Raw genomic sequence first — 20627 nt, 5'->3', positions numbered from 1 at the left:
GAGGGTAATAGTGCAAAAAGGAATGTCTTCAAATATAAACTACACAGAATCATTCGGTGAAACTTTTTTCTGATCTGTGCATTCAGCTAACAGAGTTAAACCATACTTTTGATTGAGCAGATCTGAACACTCTTTCTGTAGAATATGCAACTGGACATTTGGAGCACTAAGAGCGTAATAGTGGAAAAAGGAATATATTCAAATATAAACTACACAGAAGCATTCTGTGAAACTTCTTTCTGATCTGAGCATTCAGCTAACAGAGTTAAACCATACTTTTGATTGAGCAGTTTTGAAACAGTCTGTCTGTAGAAAATGCAACTGGACATTCGTAGCGCTAAGTGGGTAATAGTGGAAAAAAGAATATGTTCAAATATAAACTGCACAGAAGCATTGTATGAAACTTCATTCTGTTCTGTGCATTCAACTAACAGAGTTGAACCTTACTTTTGATTGAGCCGTTCTGAAACACTCTTTCTGTAGAAACTGCAATTGGACATTCTGAGCGCTAAGAGGCCTATATTGGGAAAAAGAATGTCTACAAATAAAAACTACACAGAAGAATTGTGTGAAACTTCTTTCTGTTCTGTTTGTTCAATTAAAAGAGTTGAACCTTAGTTTTGATTGAGCCGTTCTGAAACACTCTTTCTGTAGAAAATGCAAGTGGAGATTCGGAGCGCTATGAGGGTAATAGTGGAAAAAGGAATGTCTCCAAATATAAACTACACAGAATCATTCTGTGAAACTTCTTTCTGATCTGTGCATTCAGCTAACAGAGTTAAACCATACTTTTGATTGAGCAGATCTGAACACTCTTTCTGTAGAAAATGCAACTGGACATTTGGAGCGCTAAGAGAGTAGTAGTGGAAAAAGGAATATATTCAAATATAAACTACACAGAAGCATTCTGTGAAACTTCTTTCTGATCTGAGCATTCAGCTAACAGAGTTAAACCATACTTTTGATTGAGCAGTTTTGAAACACTCTGTCTGTAGAAAATGCAACTGGACATTCGTAGCGCTAAGTGGGTAATAGTGGAAAAAAGAATATGTTCAAATATAAACTACACAGAAGCATTGTATGAAACTTCTTTCTGTTCTGTGCATTCAACTAACAGAGTTGAACCTTACTTTTGATTGAGCCTTTCTGAAACACTCTTTCTGTAGAAACTGCAATTGGACATTCTGAGCGCTAAGAGACCTATATTGGGAAAAATAATATCTTCAAATAAAAACTACACAGAAGCATTGTGTGAAACTTATTTCTGATATGTTCATTAAGCTAACAGAGTTAAACCATACTTTTGATTGCGCAGTTCTGAACACTCTTTCTGTAGAAAATGCAAGTGGACATTCGGAGCGCTAAGAGGGTAATAGTGGAAAAAGGAATATATTCAAATATAAACTACACAGTAGCATTCTGTGAAAACTCTTTCTGTTCTGTGCATTCAACTAACAGAGTTGAACCTTTCTTTTGATTGAGCCATTCTGAAACACTCTTTCTGTAGAAACTGCAATTGGACATGCTAAGCGCTAAGAGGACTACATTGGGAAAAAAATATCTTCAAATAAAAACTACACAGATGCATTCTGTGAAACTTATTTCTGATCTGTACATTCAGTTAACAGAGATAAAACATATTTTTGATTGAGCAGTTATGAAACACTCTTTTTGTAGAAAATGCAAGTGGAGATTCGGAGCGCTAAGAAGGTAATAGCGGAAAAAGGAATGTCTTCATATATAAACTACACAGAATCATTCGGTGAAACTTCTTTCTGATCTGTGCATTCAGCTAACAGAGTTAAACCATACTTTTGATTGAGCAGATCTGAACACTCTTTCTGTAGAAAATGCAACTGGACATTTGGAGCGCTAAGAGCGTAATAGTGGAAAAAGGAATATATTCAAATATAAACTACACAGAAGCATTCTGTGAAACTTCTTTCTGATCTGAGCATTCAGCTAACAGAGTTAAACCATACTTTTGATTGAGCAGTTTTGAAACACTCTGTCTGTAGAAAATGCAACTGGACATTCGTAGCGCTAAGTGGGTAATAGTGAAAAAAAGAATATGTTCAAATATAAACTACACAGAAGCATTGTATGAAACTTCTTTCTGTTCTGTGCATTCAACTAACAGAGTTGAACCTTACTTTTGATTGAGCCGTTCTGAAACACTCTTTCTGTAGAAACTGCAATTGGACATTCTGAGCGCTAAGAGGCCTATATTGGGAAAAAGAATGTCTACAAATAAAAACTACACAGAAGAATTGTGTGAAACTTCTTTCTCTTCTGTTTGTTCAACTAAAAGAGTTGAACCTTAGTTTTGATTGAGCCGTTCTGAAACACTCTTTCTGTAAAAATGCAAGTGGAGATTCGGAGCGCTAAGAGGGTAATAGTGGAAAAAGGAATGTCTCCAAATATAAACTACACAGAATCATTCTGTGAAACTTCTTTCTGATCTGTGCATTCAGCTAACAGAGTTAAACCATACTTTTGATTGAGCAGATCTGAACACTCTTTCTGTAGAAAATGCAACTGGACATTTGGAGCGCTAAGAGAGTAGTAGTGGAAAAAGGAATATATTCAAATATAAACTACACAGAAGCATTCTGTGAAACTTCTTTCTGATCTGAGCATTCAGCTAACAGAGTTAAACCATACTTTTGATTGAGCAGTTTTGAAACACTCTGTCTGTAGAAAATGCAACTGGACATTCGTAGCGCTAAGTGGGTAATAATGGAAAAAAGAATACGTTCAAATATAAACTACACAGAAGCATTGTATGAAACTTCTTTCTGTTCTGTGCATTCAACTAACAGAGTTGAACCTTACTTTTGATTGAGCCTTTCTGAAACACTCTTTCTGTAGAAACTGCAATTGGACATTCTGAGCGCTAAGAGGCCTATATTGGGAAAAATAATATCTTCAAATAAAAACTACACAGAAGCATTGTGTGAAACTTATTACTGATATGTTCATTAAGCTAACAGAGTTAAACCATACTTTGGATTGCGCAGTTCTGAACACTCTTTCTGTAGAAAATGCAAATGGACATTCGGAGCGCTAAGAGGGTAATAGTGGAAAAAGGAATATATTCAAATATAAACTACACAGTAGCATTCTGTGAAAATTCTTTCTGTTCTGTGCATTCAACTAACAGATTTGAACCTTACTTTTGATTGAGCCGTTCTGAAACACTCTTTCTGTAGAAACTGCAATTGGACATGCTAAGCGCTAAGAGGCCTATATTGGGAAAAAGAATATCTTCATATAAAAACTACACAGATGCATTCTGTGAAACTTATTTCTGATCTGTAAATTCAGTTAAAAGAGTTAAAACATATTTTTGATTGAGCAGTTATGAAACACTCTTTTTGTAGAAAATGCAAGTGGAGATTCGGAGCGCTAAGAGGGTAATAGTGGAAAAAGGAATGTCTTCAAATATAAACTACACAGAATCATTCGGTGAAACTTCTTTCTGATCTGTGCATTCAGCTAACAGAGTTAAACCATACTTTTGATTGAGCAGATCTGAACACTCTTTCTGTAGAAAATGCAACTGGACATTTGGAGCGCTAAGAGCGTAGTAGTGGAAAAAGGAATATATTCAAATATAAACTACACAGAAGCATTCTGTGAAACTTCTTTCTGATCTGAGCATTCAGCTAACAGAGTTAAACCATACTTTTGATTGAGCAGTTTTGAAACACTCTGTCTGTAGAAAATGCAACTGGGCATTCGTAGCACTAAGTGGGTAATAGTGGAAAAAAGAATATGTTCAAATATAAACTACACAGAAGCATTGTATGAAACTTCTTTCTGTTCTGTGCATTCAACTAACAGAGTTGAACCTTACTTTTGATTGAGCCGTTCTGAAACACTCTTTCTGTAGAAACTGCAATTGGACATTCTGAGCGCTAAGAGGCCTATATTGGGAAAAAGAATGTCTACAAAAAAAAACTACACAGAAGAATTGTGTGAAACTTCTTTCTGTTCTGTTTGTTCAACTAAAAGAGTTGAACCTTAGTTTTGATTGAGCCGTTCTGAAACAATCTTTCTGTAGAAAAGGCAAGTGGAGATTCGGAGCGCTAAGAGGGTAATAGTGGAAAATGGAATGTCTCCAAATATAAACTACACAGAATCATTCTGTGAAACTTCTTTCTGATCTGTGCATTCAGCTAACAGAGTTAAACCATACTTTTGATTGAGCAGATCTGAACACTCTTTCTGTAGAAAATGCAACTGGACATTTGGAGCGCTAAGAGGGTAGTAGTGGAAAAAGGAATATATTCAAATATAAACTACACAGAAGCATTCTGTGAAACTTCTTTCTGATCTGAGCATTCAGCTAACAGAGTTAAACCATACTTTTGATTGAGCAGTTTTGAAACACTCTGTCTGTAGAAAATGCAACTGGACATTCGTAGCGCTAAGTGGGTAATAGTGGAAAAAAGAATATGTTCAAATATAAACTACACAGAAGCATTGTATGAAACTTCTTTCTGTTCTGTGCATTCAACTAACAGAGTTGAACCTTACTTTTGATTGAGCCTTTCTGAAACACTCTTTCTGTAGAAACTGCAATTGGACATTCTGAGCGCTAAGAGGCCTATATTGGGAAAAATAATATCTTCAAATAAAAACTACACAGAGGCATTGTGTGAAACTTATTTCTGATATGTTCATTAAGCTAACAGAGTTAAACCATACTTTTGATTGCGCATTTCTGAACACTCTTTCTGTAGAAAATGCAAGTGGACATTCGGAGCGCTAAGAGGGTAATAGTGGAAAAAGGAATATATTCAAATATAAACTACACAGTAGCATTCTGTGAAAATTCTTTCTGTTCTGTGCATTCAACTAACAGAGTTGAACCTTACTTTTGATTGAGCCGTTCTGAAACACTCTTTCTGTAGAAACTGCAATTGGACATGCTAAGCGCTAAGAGGCCTACATTGGGAAAAAGAATATCTTCAAATGAAAACTACACAGATGCATTCTGTGAAACTTATTTCTGATCTGTAAATTCAGTTAACAGAGATAAAACATATTTTTGATTGAGCAGTTATGAAACACTCTTTTTGTAGAAAATGCAAGTGGAGATTCGGAGCGCTAAGAGGGTAATAGTGGAAAAAGGAATGTCTTCAAATATAAACTAAACAGAATCATTCGGTGAAACTTCTTTCTGATCTGTGCATTCAGCTAAAAGAGTTAAACCATACTTTTGATTGAGCAGATCTGAACACTCTTTCTGTAGAAAATGCAACTGGACATTTGGAGCACTAAGAGCGTAGTAGTGGAAAAAGGAATATATTCAAATATAAACTACACAGAAGCATTCTGTTAAACTTCTTTCTGATCTGAGCATTTAGCTAACAGAGTTAAACCATACTTTTGATTGAGCAGTTTTGAAACACTCTGTCTGTAGAAAATGCAACTGGACGTTCGTAGCGCTAAGTGGATAATAGTGGAAAAAAGAATATGTTCAAATATAAACTACACAGAAGCATTGTATGAAACTTCTTTCTGTTCTGTGCATTCAACTAACAGAGTTGAACCTTACTTTTGATTGAGCCGTTCTGAAACACTCTTTCTGTAGAAACTGCAATTGGACATTCTGAGCGCTAAGAGGCCTATATTGGGAAAAAGAATGTCTACAAATAAAAACTACACAAAAGAATTGTGTGAAACTTCTTTCTGTTCTGTTTGTTCAACTAAAAGAGTTGAACCTTAGTTTTGATTGAGCCGTTCTGAACACTCTTTCTGTAGAAAATGCAAGTGGACATTCGGAGCGCTAAGAGGGTAATAGTGGAAAAAGGAATATATTCAAATATAAACTACACAGTAGCATTCTGTGAAAATTCTTTCTGTTCTGTGCATTCAACTAACAGAGTTGAACCTTTCTTCTGATTGAGCCGTTCTGAAACACTCTTTCTGTAGAAACTGCAATTGGACATGCTAAGCGCTAAGAGGCCTACATTGGGAAAAAGAATATCTTCAAATAAAAACTACACAGATGCATTCTGTGAAACTTATTTCTGATCTGTAAATTCAGTTAACAGAGATAAAACATATTTTTGATTGAGCAGTTATGAAACACTCTTTTTGTAGAAAATGCAAGTGGAGATTCGGAGCGCTAAGGGGGTAATAGTGGAAAAAGGAATATCTTCAAATATAAACTACGTAGAATCATTCGGTGAAACTTCTTTCTGATCTGTGCATTCAGCTAACAGAGTTAAACCATACTTTTGATTGAGCAGATCTGAACACTCTTTCTGTAGAAAATGCAACTGGACATTTGGAGCGCTAAGAGCGTAGTAGTGGAAAAAGGGATATATTCAAATATAAACTACACAGAAGCATTCTGTGAAACTTCTTTCTGATCTGAGCATTCAGCTAACAGAGTTAAACCATACTTTTGATTGAGCAGTTTTGAAACACTCTGTCTGTAGAAAATGCAACTGGACATTCGTAGCACTAAGTGGGTAATAGTGGAAAAAAGAATATGTTCAAATATAAACTACACAGAAGCATTGTATGAAACTTCTTTCTGTTCTGTGCATTCAACTAACAGAGTTGAACCTTACTTTTGATTGAGCCGTTCTGAAACACTCTTTCTGTAGAAACTGCAATTGGACATTCTGAGCGCTAAGAGGCCTATATTGGGAAAAAGAATGTCTACAAATAAAAACTACACAGAAGAATTGTGTGAAACTACTTTCTGTTCTGTTTGTTCAACTAAAAGAGTTGAACCTTAGTTTTGATTGAGCCGTTCTGAAACACTCTTTCTGTAGAAAATGCAAGTGGAGATTCGGAGCGCTAAGAGGGTAATAGTGGAAAAACGAATGTCTCCAAATATAAACTACACAGAATCATTCTGTGAAAATTCTTTCTGATCTGTGCATTCAGCTAACAGAGTTAAACCATACTTTTGATTGAGCAGATCTGAACACTCTTTCTGTAGAAAATGCAACTGGACATTTGGAGCGCTAAGAGAGTAGTAGTGGAAAAAGGAATATATTCAAATATAAACTACACAGAAGCATTCTGTGAAACTTCTTTCTGATCTGAGCATTCAGCTAACAGAGTTAAACCATACTTTTGATTGAGCAGTTTTGAAACACTCTGTCTATAGAAAATGCAACTGGACATTCGTAGCGCTAAGTGGGTAATAGTGGAAAAAAGAATATGTTCAAATATAAACTACACAGAAGCATTGTATGAAACTTCTTTCTGTTCTGTGCATTCAACTAACAGAGTTGAACCTTACTTTTGATTGAGCCTTTCTGAAACACTCTTTCTGTAGAAACTGCAATTGGACATTCTGAGCGCTAAGAGGCCTATATTGGGAAAAATAATATCTTCAAATAAAAACTACACTGAAGCATTGTGTGAAACTTATTTCTGATATGTTCATTAAGATAACAGAGTTAAACCATACTTTTGATTGCGCAGTTCTGAACACTCTTTCTGTAGAAAATGCAAGTGGACATTCGGAGCGCTAAGAGGGTAATAGTGGAAAAAGGAATATATTCAAATATAAACTACACAGTAGCATTCTGTGAAAATTCTTTCTGTTCTGTGCATTCAACTAACAGAGTTGAACCTTTCTTCTGATTGAGCCGTTCTGAAACACTCTTTCTGTAGAAACAGCAATTGGACATGCTAAGCGCTAAGAGGCCTACATTGGGAAAAAGAATATCTTCAAATAAAAACTACACAGATGCATTCTGTGAAACTTATTTCTGATCTGTAAATTCAGTTAACAGAGATAAAACATATTTTTGATTGAGCAGTTATGAAACACTCTTTTTGTAGAAAATGCAAGTGGAGATTCGGAGCGCTAAGAGGGTAATAGTGGAAAAAGGAATGTCTTCAAATATAAGCTACACAGAATCATTCGGTGAAACTTTTTTCTGATCTGTGCATTCAGCTAACAGAGTTAAACCATACTTTTGATTGAGCAGATCTGAACACTCTTTCTGTAGAAAATGCAACTGGACATTTGGAGCGCTAAGAGCGTAATAGTGGAAAAAGGAATATATTCAAATATAAACTACACAGAAGCATTCTGTGAAACTTCTTTCTGATCTGAGCATTCAGCTAACAGAGTTAAACCATACTTTTGATTGAGCAGTTTTGAAACAGTCTGTCTGTAGAAAATGCAACTGGACATTCGTTGCGCTAAGTGGGTAATAGTGGAAAAAAGAATATGTTCAAATATAAACTACACAGAAGCATTGTATGAAACTTCTTTCTGTTCTGTGCATTCAACTAACAGAGTTGAACCTTACTTTTGATTGAGCCGTTCTGAAACACTCTTTCTGTAGAAACTGCAATTGGACATTCTGAGCGCTAAGAGGCCTATATTGGGAAAAAGAATGTCTACAAATAAAAACTACACAGAAGAATTGTGTGAAACTACTTTCTGTTCTGTTTGTTCAATTAAAAGAGTTGAACCTTAGTTTTGATTGAGCCATTCTGAAACACTCTTTCTGTAGAAAATGCAATTGGAGATTCGGAGCGCTATGAGGGTAATAGTGGAAAAAGGAATGTCTCCAAATATAAACTACACAGAATCATTCTGTGAAACTTCTTTCTGATCTGTGCATTCAGCTAACAGAGTTAAACCATACTTTTGATTGAGCAGATCTGAACACTCTTTCTGTAGAAAATGAAACTGGACATTTGGAGCGCTAAGACAGTAGTAGTGGAAAAAGGAATATATTCAAATATAAACTACACAGAAGCATTCTGTGAAACTTCTTTCTGATCTGAGCATTCAGCTAACAGAGTTAAACCATACTTTTGATTGAGCAGTTTTGACACACTCTGTCTGTAGAAAATGCAACTGGACATTCGTAGCGCTAAGTGGGTAATAGTGGAAAAAAGAATATGTTCAAATATAAACTACACAGAAGCATTGTATGAAACTTCTTTCTGTTCTGTGCATTCAACTAACAGAGTTGAACCTTACTTTTGATTGAGCCTTTCTGAAACACTCTTTCTGTAGAAACTGCAATTGGACATTCTGAGCGCTAAGAGGCCTGTATTGGGAAAAATAATATCTTCAAATAAAAACTACACAGAAGCATTGTGTGAAACTTATTTCTGATATGTTCATTAAGCTAACAGAGTTAAACCATACTTTTGATTGCGCAGTTCTGAACACTCTTTCTGTAGAAAATGCAAGTGGACATTCGGAGCGCTAAGAGGGTAATAGTAGAAAAAGGAATATATTCAAATATAAACTACACAGTAGCATTCTGTGAAAATTCTTTCTGTTCTGTGCATTCAACTAACAGAGTTGAACCTTTCTTTTGATTGAGCCGTTCTGAAACACTCTTTCTGTAGAAACTGCAATTGGACATGCTAAGCGCTAAGAGGCCTATATTGGGAAAAAGAATGTCTACAAATAAAAACTACACAGAAGAATTGTGTGAAACTTCTTTCTGTTCTGTTTGTTCAACTAAATGAGTTGAACCTTAGTTTTGATTGAGCCGTTCTGAAACACTCTTTCTGTAGAAAATGCAAGTGGAGATTCGGAGCGCTAAGAGGGTAATAGTGGAAAAAGAATGTCTCCAAATATAAACTACACAGAATCATTCTGTGAAACTTCTTTCTGATCTGTGCATTCAGCCAACAGAGTTAAACCATACTTTTGATTGAGCAGATCTGAACACTCTTTCTGTAGAAAATGCAACTGGACATTTGGAGCGCTAAGAGAGTAGTAGTGGAAAAAGGAATATATTCAAATATAAACTACACAGAAGAATTCTGTGAAACTTCTTTCTGATCTGAGCATTCAGCTAACAGAGTTAAACCATACTTTTGATTGAGCAGTTTTGAAACACTCTGTCTGTAGAAAATGCAACTGGACATTCGTAGCGCTAAGTGGGTAATAGTGGAAAAAAGAATATGTTCAAATATAAACTACACAGAAGCATTGTATGAAACTTCTTTCTGTTCTGTGCATTCAACTAACAGAGTTGAACCTTACTTTTGATTGAGCCTTTCTGAAACACTCTTTCTGTAGAAACTGCAATTGGACATTCTGAGCGCTAAGAGGCCTATATTGGGAAAAATAATATCTTCAAATAAAAACTACACAGAAGCACTGTGTGAAACTTATTTCTGATATGTTCATTAAGCTAACAGAGATAAACCATACTTTTGATTGCGCAGTTCTGAACACTCTTTCTGTAGAAAATGCAAGTGGACATTCGGAGCGCTAAGAGGGTAATAGTGGAAAAAGGAATATATTCAAATATAAACTACACAGTAGCATTCTGTGAAAATTCTTTCTGTTCTGTGCATTCAACTAACAGAGTTGAACCTTACTGTTGATTGAGCCGTTCTGAAACACTCTTTCTGTAGAAACTGCAATTGGACATGCTAAGCGCTAAGAGGCCTACATTGGGAAAAAGAATATCTTCAAATAAAAACTACACAGATGCATTCTGTGAAACTTATTTCTGATCTGTAAATTCAGTTAACAGAGATAAAACATATTTTTGATTGAGCAGTTATGAAACACTCTTTTTGTAGAAAATGCAAGTGGAGATTCGGAGCGCTAAGAGGGTAATAGTGGAAAAAGAATGTCTTCAAATATAAACTACACAGAATCATTCGGTGAAACTTCTTTCTGATCTGTGCATTCAGCTAACAGCGTTAAACCATACTTTTGATTGAGCAGATCTGAACACTCTTTCTGTAGAAAATGCAACTGGACATTTGGAGCGCTAAGAGCGTAATAGTGGAAAAAGTAATATATTCAAATATAAACCACACAGAAGCATTCTGTGAAACTTCTTTCTGATCTGAGCATTCAGCTAACAGAGTTAAACCATACTTTTGATTGAGCAGTTTTGAAACACTCTGTCTGTAGAAAATGCAACTGGACATTCGTAGCGCTAAGTGGGTAATTGTGGAAAAAAGAATATGTTCAAATATAAACTACACAGAAGCATTGTATGAAACTTCTTTCTGTTCTGTGCATTCAACTAACAGAGTTGAACCTTACTTTTGATTGAGCCGTTCTGAAACACTCTTTCTGTAGAAACTGCAATTGGACATTCTGAGCGCTAAGAGGCCTATATTGGGAAAAAGAATGTCTACAAATAAAAACTACACAGAACAATTGTGTGAAACTTCTTTCTGTTCTGTTTGTTCAACTAAAAGAGTTGAACCTTAGTTTTTATTGAGCCGTTCTGAAACACTCTTTCTGTAGAAAATGCAAGTGGAGATTCGGCGCGCTAAGAGGGTAATAGTGGAAAAAGGAATGTCTCCAAATATAAACTACACAGAAGCATTCTGTGAAACTTCTTTCTGATCTGAGCATTCAGCTAACAGAGTTAAACCATACTTTTGATTGAGCAGTTTTGAAACACTCTGTCTGTAGAAAATGCAACTGGACATTCGTAGCGCTAAGTGGGTAATAGTGGAAAAAAGAATATGTTCAAATATAAACTACACAGAAGCATTGTATGAAACTTCTTTCTGTTCTGTGCATTCAACTAACAGAGTTGAACCTTACTTTTGATTGAGCCTTTCTGAAACACTCTTTCTGTAGAAACTGCAATTGGACATTCTGAGCGCTAAGAGGCCTCTATTGGGAAAAATAATATCTTCAAATAAAAACTACACAGAAGCATTGTGTGAAACTTATTTCTGATATGTTCATTAAGCTAACAGAGTTAAACCATACTTTTGATTGCGCAGCTCTGAACACTCTTTCTGTAGAAAATGCAAGTGGACATTCGGAGCGCTAAGAGGGTAATAGTGGAAAAAGGAATATATTCAAATATAAACTACACAGTAGCATTCTGTGAAAATTCTTTCTGTTCTGTGCATTCAACTAACTGGGTTGAACCTTACTTTTGATTGAGCCGTTCTGAAACACTCTTTCTGTAGAAACTGCAATTGGACATGCTAAGCGCTAAGAGGCCTATATTGGGAAAAAGAATATCTTCAAATAAAAACTACACAGATGCATTCTGTGAAACTTATTTCTGATCTGTAAACTCAGTTAACAGAGATAAAACATATTTTTGATTGAGCAGTTATGAAACACTCTTTTTGTAGAAAATGCAAGTGGAGATTCGGAGCGCTAAGAGGGTAATAGTGGAAAAAGGAATGTCTTCAAATATAAACTACACAGAATCATTTGGTGAAACTTCTTTCTGATCTGTGCATGCAGCTAACAGAGTTAAACCATACTTTTGATTGAGCAGATCTGAACACTCTTTCTGTAGAAAATGCAACTGGACATTTGGAGCGCTAAGAGCGTAGTAGTGGAAAAAGGAATATATTCAAATATAAACTACACAGAAGCATTCTGTGAAACTTCTTTCTGATCTGAGCATTCAGCTAACAGAGTTAAACCATACTTTTGATGGAGCAGTTTTGAAACACTCTGTCTGTAGAAAATGCAACTGGACATTCGTAGCGCTAAGTGGGTAATAGTGGAAAAAAGAATATGTTCAAATATAAACTACACAGAAGCATTGTATGAAACTTCTTTCTGTTCTGTGCATTCAACTAACAGAGTTGAACCTTACTTTTGATTGAGCCGTTCTGAAACACTCTTTCTGTAGAAACTGCAATTGGACATTCTGAGCGCTAAGAGGCCTATATTGGGAAAAAGAATGTCTACAAAAAAAAACTACACAGAAGAATTGTGTGAAACTTCTTTCTGTTCTGTTTGTTCAACTAAAAGAGTTGAACCTTAGTTTTGATTGAGCCGTTCTGAAACACTCTTTCTGTAGAAAAGGCAAGTGGAGATTCGGAGCGCTAAGAGGGTAATAGTGGAAAATGGAATGTCTCCAAATATAAACTACACAGAATCATTCTGTGAAACTTCTTTCTGATCTGTGCATTCAGCTAAAAGAGTTAAACCATACTTTTGATTGAGCAGATCTGAACACTCTTTCTGTAGAAAATGCAACTGGACATTTGGAGCGCTAAGAGGGTAGTAGTGGAAAAAGGAATATATTCAAATATAAACTACACAGAAGCATTCTGTGAAACTTCTTTCTGATCTGAGCATTCAGCTAACAGAGTTAAACCATACTTTTGATTGAGCAGTTTTGAAACACTCTGTCTGTAGAAAATGCAACTGGACGTTCGTAGCGCTAAGTGGATAATAGTGGAAAAAAGAATATGTTCAAATATAAACTACACAGAAGCATTGTATGAAACTTCTTTCTGTTCTGTGCATTCAACTAACAGAGTTGAACCTTACTTTTGATTGAGCCGTTCTGAAACACTCTTTCTGTAGAAACTGCAATTGGACATTCTGAGCGCTAAGAGGCCTATATTGGGAAAAAGAATGTCTACAAATAAAAACTACACAAAAGAATTGTGTGAAACTTCTTTCTGTTCTGTTTGTTCAACTAAAAGAGTTGAACCTTAGTTTTGATTGAGCCGTTCTGAACACTCTTTCTGTAGAAAATGCAAGTGGACATTCGGAGCGCTAAGAGGGTAATAGTGGAAAAAGGAATATATTCAAATATAAACTACACAGTAGCATTCTGTGAAAATTCTTTCTGTTCTGTGCATTCAACTAACAGAGTTGAACCTTTCTTCTGATTGAGCCGTTCTGAAACACTCTTTCTGTAGAAACTGCAATTGGACATGCTAAGCGCTAAGAGGCCTACATTGGGAAAAAGAATATCTTCAAATAAAAACTACACAGATGCATTCTGTGAAACTTATTTCTGATCTGTAAATTCAGTTAACAGAGATAAAACATATTTTTGATTGAGCAGTTATGAAACACTCTTTTTGTAGAAAATGCAAGTGGAGATTCGGAGCGCTAAGGGGGTAATAGTGGAAAAAGGAATATCTTCAAATATAAACTACGTAGAATCATTCGGTGAAACTTCTTTCTGATCTGTGCATTCAGCTAACAGAGTTAAACCATACTTTTGATTGAGCAGATCTGAACACTCTTTCTGTAGAAAATGCAACTGGACATTTGGAGCGCTAAGAGCGTAGTAGTGGAAAAAGGGATATATTCAAATATAAACTACACAGAAGCATTCTGTGAAACTTCTTTCTGATCTGAGCATTCAGCTAACAGAGTTAAACCATACTTTTGATTGAGCAGTTTTGAAACACTCTGTCTGTAGAAAATGCAACTGGACATTCGTAGCACTAAGTGGGTAATAGTGGAAAAAAGAATATGTTCAAATATAAACTACACAGAAGCATTGTATGAAACTTCTTTCTGTTCTGTGCATTCAACTAACAGAGTTGAACCTTACTTTTGATTGAGCCGTTCTGAAACACTCTTTCTGTAGAAACTGCAATTGGACATTCTGAGCGCTAAGAGGCCTATATTGGGAAAAAGAATGTCTACAAATAAAAACTACACAGAAGAATTGTGTGAAACTACTTTCTGTTCTGTTTGTTCAACTAAAAGAGTTGAACCTTAGTTTTGATTGAGCCGTTCTGAAACACTCTTTCTGTAGAAAATGCAAGTGGAGATTCGGAGCGCTAAGAGGGTAATAGTGGAAAAAGAATGTCTCCAAATATAAACTACACAGAATCATTCTGTGAAACTTCTTTCTGATCTGTGCATTCAGCCAACAGAGTTAAACCATACTTTTGATTGAGCAGATCTGAACACTCTTTCTGTAGAAAATGCAACTGGACATTTGGAGCGCTAAGAGAGTAGTAGTGGAAAAAGGAATATATTCAAATATAAACTACACAGAAGAATTCTGTGAAACTTCTTTCTGATCTGAGCATTCAGCTAACAGAGTTAAACCATACTTTTGATTGAGCAGTTTTGAAACACTCTGTCTGTAGAAAATGCAACTGGACATTCGTAGCGCTAAGTGGGTAATAGTGGAAAAAAGAATATGTTCAAATATAAACTACACAGAAGCATTGTATGAAACTTCTTTCTGTTCTGTGCATTCAACTAACAGAGTTGAACCTTACTTTTGATTGAGCCTTTCTGAAACACTCTTTCTGTAGAAACTGCAATTGGACATTCTGAGCGCTAAGAGGCCTATATTGGGAAAAATAATATCTTCAAATAAAAACTACACAGAAGCACTGTGTGAAACTTATTTCTGATATGTTCATTAAGCTAACAGAGATAAACCATACTTTTGATTGCGCAGTTCTGAACACTCTTTCTGTAGAAAATGCAAGTGGACATTCGGAGCGCTAAGAGGGTAATAGTGGAAAAAGGAATATATTCAAATATAAACTACACAGTAGCATTCTGTGAAAATTCTTTCTGTTCTGTGCATTCAACTAACAGAGTTGAACCTTACTGTTGATAGAGCCGTTCTGAAACACTCTTTCTGTAGAAACTGCAATTGGACATGCTAAGCGCTAAGAGGCCTACATTGGGAAAAAGAATATCTTCAAATAAAAACTACACAGATGCATTCTGTGAAACTTATTTCTGATCTGTAAATTCAGTTAACAGAGATAAAACATATTTTTGATTGAGCAGTTATGAAACACTCTTTTTGTAGAAAATGCAAGTGGAGATTCGGAGCGCTAAGAGGGTAATAGTGGAAAAAGAATGTCTTCAAATATAAACTACACAGAATCATTCGGTGAAACTTCTTTCTGATCTGTGCATTCAGCTAACAGCGTTAAACCATACTTTTGATTGAGCAGATCTGAACACTCTTTCTGTAGAAAATGCAACTGGACATTTGGAGCGCTAAGAGCGTAATAGTGGAAAAAGTAATATATTCAAATATAAACCACACAGAAGCATTCTGTGAAACTTCTTTCTGATCTGAGCATTCAGCTAACAGAGTTAAACCATACTTTTGATTGAGCAGTTTTGAAACACTCTGTCTGTAGAAAATGCAACTGGACATTCGTAGCGCTAAGTGGGTAATTGTGGAAAAAAGAATATGTTCAAATATAAACTACACAGAAGCATTGTATGAAACTTCTTTCTGTTCTGTGCATTCAACTAACAGAGTTGAACCTTACTTTTGATTGAGCCGTTCTGAAACACTCTTTCTGTAGAAACTGCAATTGGACATTCTGAGCGCTAAGAGGCCTATATTGGGAAAAAGAATGTCTACAAATAAAAACTACACAGAACAATTGTGTGAAACTTCTTTCTGTTCTGTTTTTTCAACTAAAAGAGTTGAACCTTAGTTTTTATTGAGCCGTTCTGAAACACTCTTTCTGTAGAAAATGCAAGTGGAGATTCGGCGCGCTAAGAGGGTAATAGTGGAAAAAGGAATGTCTCCAAATATAAACTACACAGAAGCATTCTGTGAAACTTCTTTCTGATCTGAGCATTCAGCTAACAGAGTTAAACCATACTTTTGATTGAGCAGTTTTGAAACACTCTGTCTGTAGAAAATGCAACTGGACATTCGTAGCGCTAAGTGGGTAATAGTGGAAAAAAGAATATGTTCAAATATAAACTACACAGAAGCATTGTATGAAACTTCTTTCTGTTCTGTGCATTCAACTAACAGAGTTGAACCTTACTTTTGATTGAGCCTTTCTGAAACACTCTTTCTGTAGAAACTGCAATTGGACATTCTGAGCGCTAAGAGGCCTCTATTGGGAAAAATAATATCTTCAAATAAAAACTACACAGAAGCATTGTGTGAAACTTATTTCTGATATGTTCATTAAGCTAACAGAGTTAAACCATACTTTTGATTGCGCAGCTCTGAACACTCTTTCTGTAGAAAATGCAAGTGGACATTCGGAGCGCTAAGAGGGTAATAGTGGAAAAAGGAATATATTCAAATATAAACTACACAGTAGCATTCTGTGAAAATTCTTTCTGTTCTGTGCATTCAACTAACTGGGTTGAACCTTACTTTTGATTGAGCCGTTCTGAAACACTCTTTCTGTAGAAACTGCAATTGGACATGCTAAGCGCTAAGAGGCCTATATTGGGAAAAAGAATATCTTCAAATAAAAACTACACAGATGCATTCTGTGAAACTTATTTCTGATCTGTAAACTCAGTTAACAGAGATAAAACATATTTTTGATTGAGCAGTTATGAAACACTCTTTTTGTAGAAAATGCAAGTGGAGATTCGGAGCGCTAAGAGGGTAATAGTGGAAAAAGGAATGTCTTCAAATATAAACTACACAGAATCATTTGGTGAAACTTCTTTCTGATCTGTGCATGCAGCTAACAGAGTTAAACCATACTTTTGATTGAGCAGATCTGAACACTCTTTCTGTAGAAAATGCAACTGGACATTTGGAGCGCTAAGAGCGTAGTAGTGGAAAAAGGAATATATTCAAATATAAACTACACAGAAGCATTCTGTGAAACTTCTTTCTGATCTGAGCATTCAGCTAACAGAGTTAAACCATACTTTTGATGGAGCAGTTTTGAAACACTCTGTCTGTAGAAAATGCAACTGGACATTCGTAGCGCTAAGTGGGTAATAGTGGAAAAAAGAATATGTTCAAATATAAACTACACAGAAGCATTGTATGAAACTTCTTTCTGTTCTGTGCATTCAACTAACAGAGTTGAACCTTACTTTTGATTGAGCCGTTCTGAAACACTCTTTCTGTAGAAACTGCAATTGGACATTCTGAGCGCTAAGAGGCCTATATTGGGAAAAAGAATGTCTACAAAAAAAAACTACACAGAAGAATTGTGTGAAACTTCTTTCTGTTCTGTTTGTTCAACTAAAAGAGTTGAACCTTAGTTTTGATTGAGCCGTTCTGAAACACTCTTTCTGTAGAAAAGGCAAGTGGAGATTCGGAGCGCTAAGAGGGTAATAGTGGAAAATGGAATGTCTCCAAATATAAACTACACAGAATCATTCTGTGAAACTTCTTTCTGATCTGTGCATTCAGCTAAAAGAGTTAAACCATACTTTTGATTGAGCAGATCTGAACACTCTTTCTGTAGAAAATGCAACTGGACATTTGGAGCGCTAAGAGGGTAGTAGTGGAAAAAGGAATATATTCAAATATAAACTACACAGAAGCATTCTGTGAAACTTCTTTCTGATCTGAGCATTCAGCTAACAGAGTTAAACCATACTTTTGATTGAGCAGTTTTGAAACACTCTGTCTGTAGAAAATGCAACTGGACGTTCGTAGCGCTAAGTGGATAATAGTGGAAAAAAGAATATGTTCAAATATAAACTACACAGAAGCATTGTATGAAACTTCTTTCTGTTCTGTGCATTCAACTAACAGAGTTGAACCTTACTTTTGATTGAGCCGTTCTGAAACACTCTTTCTGTAGAAACTGCAATTGGACATTCTGAGCGCTAAGAGGCCTATATTGGGAAAAAGAATGTCTACAAATAAAAACTACACAAAAGAATTGTGTGAAACTTCTTTCTGTTCTGTTTGTTCAACTAAAAGAGTTGAACCTTAGTTTTGATTGAGCCGTTCTGAACACTCTTTCTGTAGAAAATGCAAGTGGACATTCGGAGCGCTAAGAGGGTAATAGTGGAAAAAGGAATATATTCAAATATAAACTACACAGTAGCATTCTGTGAAAATTCTTTCTGTTCTGTGCATTCAACTAACAGAGTTGAACCTTTCTTCTGATTGAGCCGTTCTGAAACACTCTTTCTGTAGAAACTGCAATTGGACATGCTAAGCGCTAAGAGGCCTACATTGGGAAAAAGAATATCTTCAAATAAAAACTACACAGATGCATTCTGTGAAACTTATTTCTGATCTGTAAATTCAGTTAACAGAGATAAAACATATTTTTGATTGAGCAGTTATGAAACACTCTTTTTGTAGAAAATGCAAGTGGAGATTCGGAGCGCTAAGGGGGTAATAGTGGAAAAAGGAATATCTTCAAATATAAACTACGTAGAATCATTCGGTGAAACTTCTTTCTGATCTGTGCATTCAGCTAACAGAGTTAAACCATACTTTTGATTGAGCAGATCTGAACACTCTTTCTGTAGAAAATGCAACTGGACATTTGGAGCGCTAAGAGCGTAGTAGTGGAAAAAGGGATATATTCAAATATAAACTACACAGAAGCATTCTGTGAAACTTCTTTCTGATCTGAGCATTCAGCTAACAGAGTTAAACCATACTTTTGATTGAGCAGTTTTGAAACACTCTGTCTGTAGAAAATGCAACTGGACATTCGTAGCACTAAGTGGGTAATAGTGGAAAAAAGAATATGTTCAAATATAAACTACACAGAAGCATTGTATGAAACTTCTTTCTGTTCTGTGCATTCAACTAACAGAGTTGAACCTTACTTTTGATTGAGCCGTTCTGAAACACTCTTTCTGTAGAAACTGCAATTGGACATTCTGAGCGCTAAGAGGCCTATATTGGGAAAAAGAATGTCTACAAATAAAAACTACACAGAAGAATTGTGTGAAACTACTTTCTGTTCTGTTTGTTCAACTAAAAGAGTTGAACCTTAGTTTTGATTGAGCCGTTCTGAAACACTCTTTCTGTAGAAAATGCAAGTGGAGATTCGGAGCGCTAAGAGGGTAATAGTGGAAAAACGAATGTCTCCAAATATAAACTACACAGAATCATTCTGTGAAAATTCTTTCTGATCTGTGCATTCAGCTAACAGAGTTAAACCATACTTTTGATTGAGCAGATCTGAACACTCTTTCTGTAGAAAATGCAACTGGACATTTGGAGCGATAAGAGAGTAGTAGTGGAAAAAGGAATATATTCAAATATAAACTACACAGAAGCATTCTGTGAAACTTCTTTCTGATCTGAGCATTCAGCTAACAGAGTTAAACCATACTTTTGATTGAGCAGTTTTGAAACACTCTGTCTATAGAAAATGCAACTGGACATTCGTAGCGCTAAGTGGGTAATAGTGGAAAAAAGAATATGTTCAAATATAAACTACACAGAAGCATTGTATGAAACTTCTTTCTGTTCTGTGCATTCAACTAACAGAGTTGAACCTTACTTTTGATTGAGCCTTTCTGAAACACTCTTTCTGTAGAAACTGCAATTGGACATTCTGAGCGCTAAGAGGCCTATATTGGGAAAAATAATATCTTCAAATAAAAACTACACTGAAGCATTGTGTGAAACTTATTTCTGATATGTTCATTAAGATAACAGAGTTAAACCATACTTTTGATTGCGCAGTTCTGAACACTCTTTCTGTAGAAAATGCAAGTGGACATTCGGAGCGCTAAGAGGGTAATAGTGGAAAAAGGAATATATTCAAATATAAACTACACAGTAGCATTCTGTGAAAATTCTTTCTGTTCTGTGCATTCAACTAACAGAGTTGAACCTTTCTTCTGATTGAGCCGTTCTGAAACACTCTTTCTGTAGAAACTGCAATTGGACATGCTAAGCGCTAAGAGGCCTACATTGGGAAAAAGAATATCTTCAAATAAAAACTACACAGATGCATTCTGTGAAACTTATTTCTGATCTGTAAATTCAGTTAACAGAGATAAAACATATTTTTGATTGAGCAGTTATGAAACACTCTTTTTGTAGAAAATGCAAGTGGAGATTCGGAGCGCTAAGAGGGTAATAGTGGAAAAAGGAATGTCTTCAAATATAAGCTACACAGAATCATTCGGTGAAACTTTTTTCTGATCTGTGCATTCAGCTAACAGAGTTAAACCATACTTTTGATTGAGCAGATCTGAACACTCTTTCTGTAGAAAATGC

The sequence above is a fragment of the Symphalangus syndactylus genome, chromosome 13, assembly GCF_028878055.3.
Source record: "Symphalangus syndactylus isolate Jambi chromosome 13, NHGRI_mSymSyn1-v2.1_pri, whole genome shotgun sequence".
In the NCBI taxonomy this organism is placed as follows: Eukaryota; Metazoa; Chordata; class Mammalia; order Primates; family Hylobatidae; genus Symphalangus; species Symphalangus syndactylus.
This window is presented reverse-complemented; position numbering follows the sequence as displayed.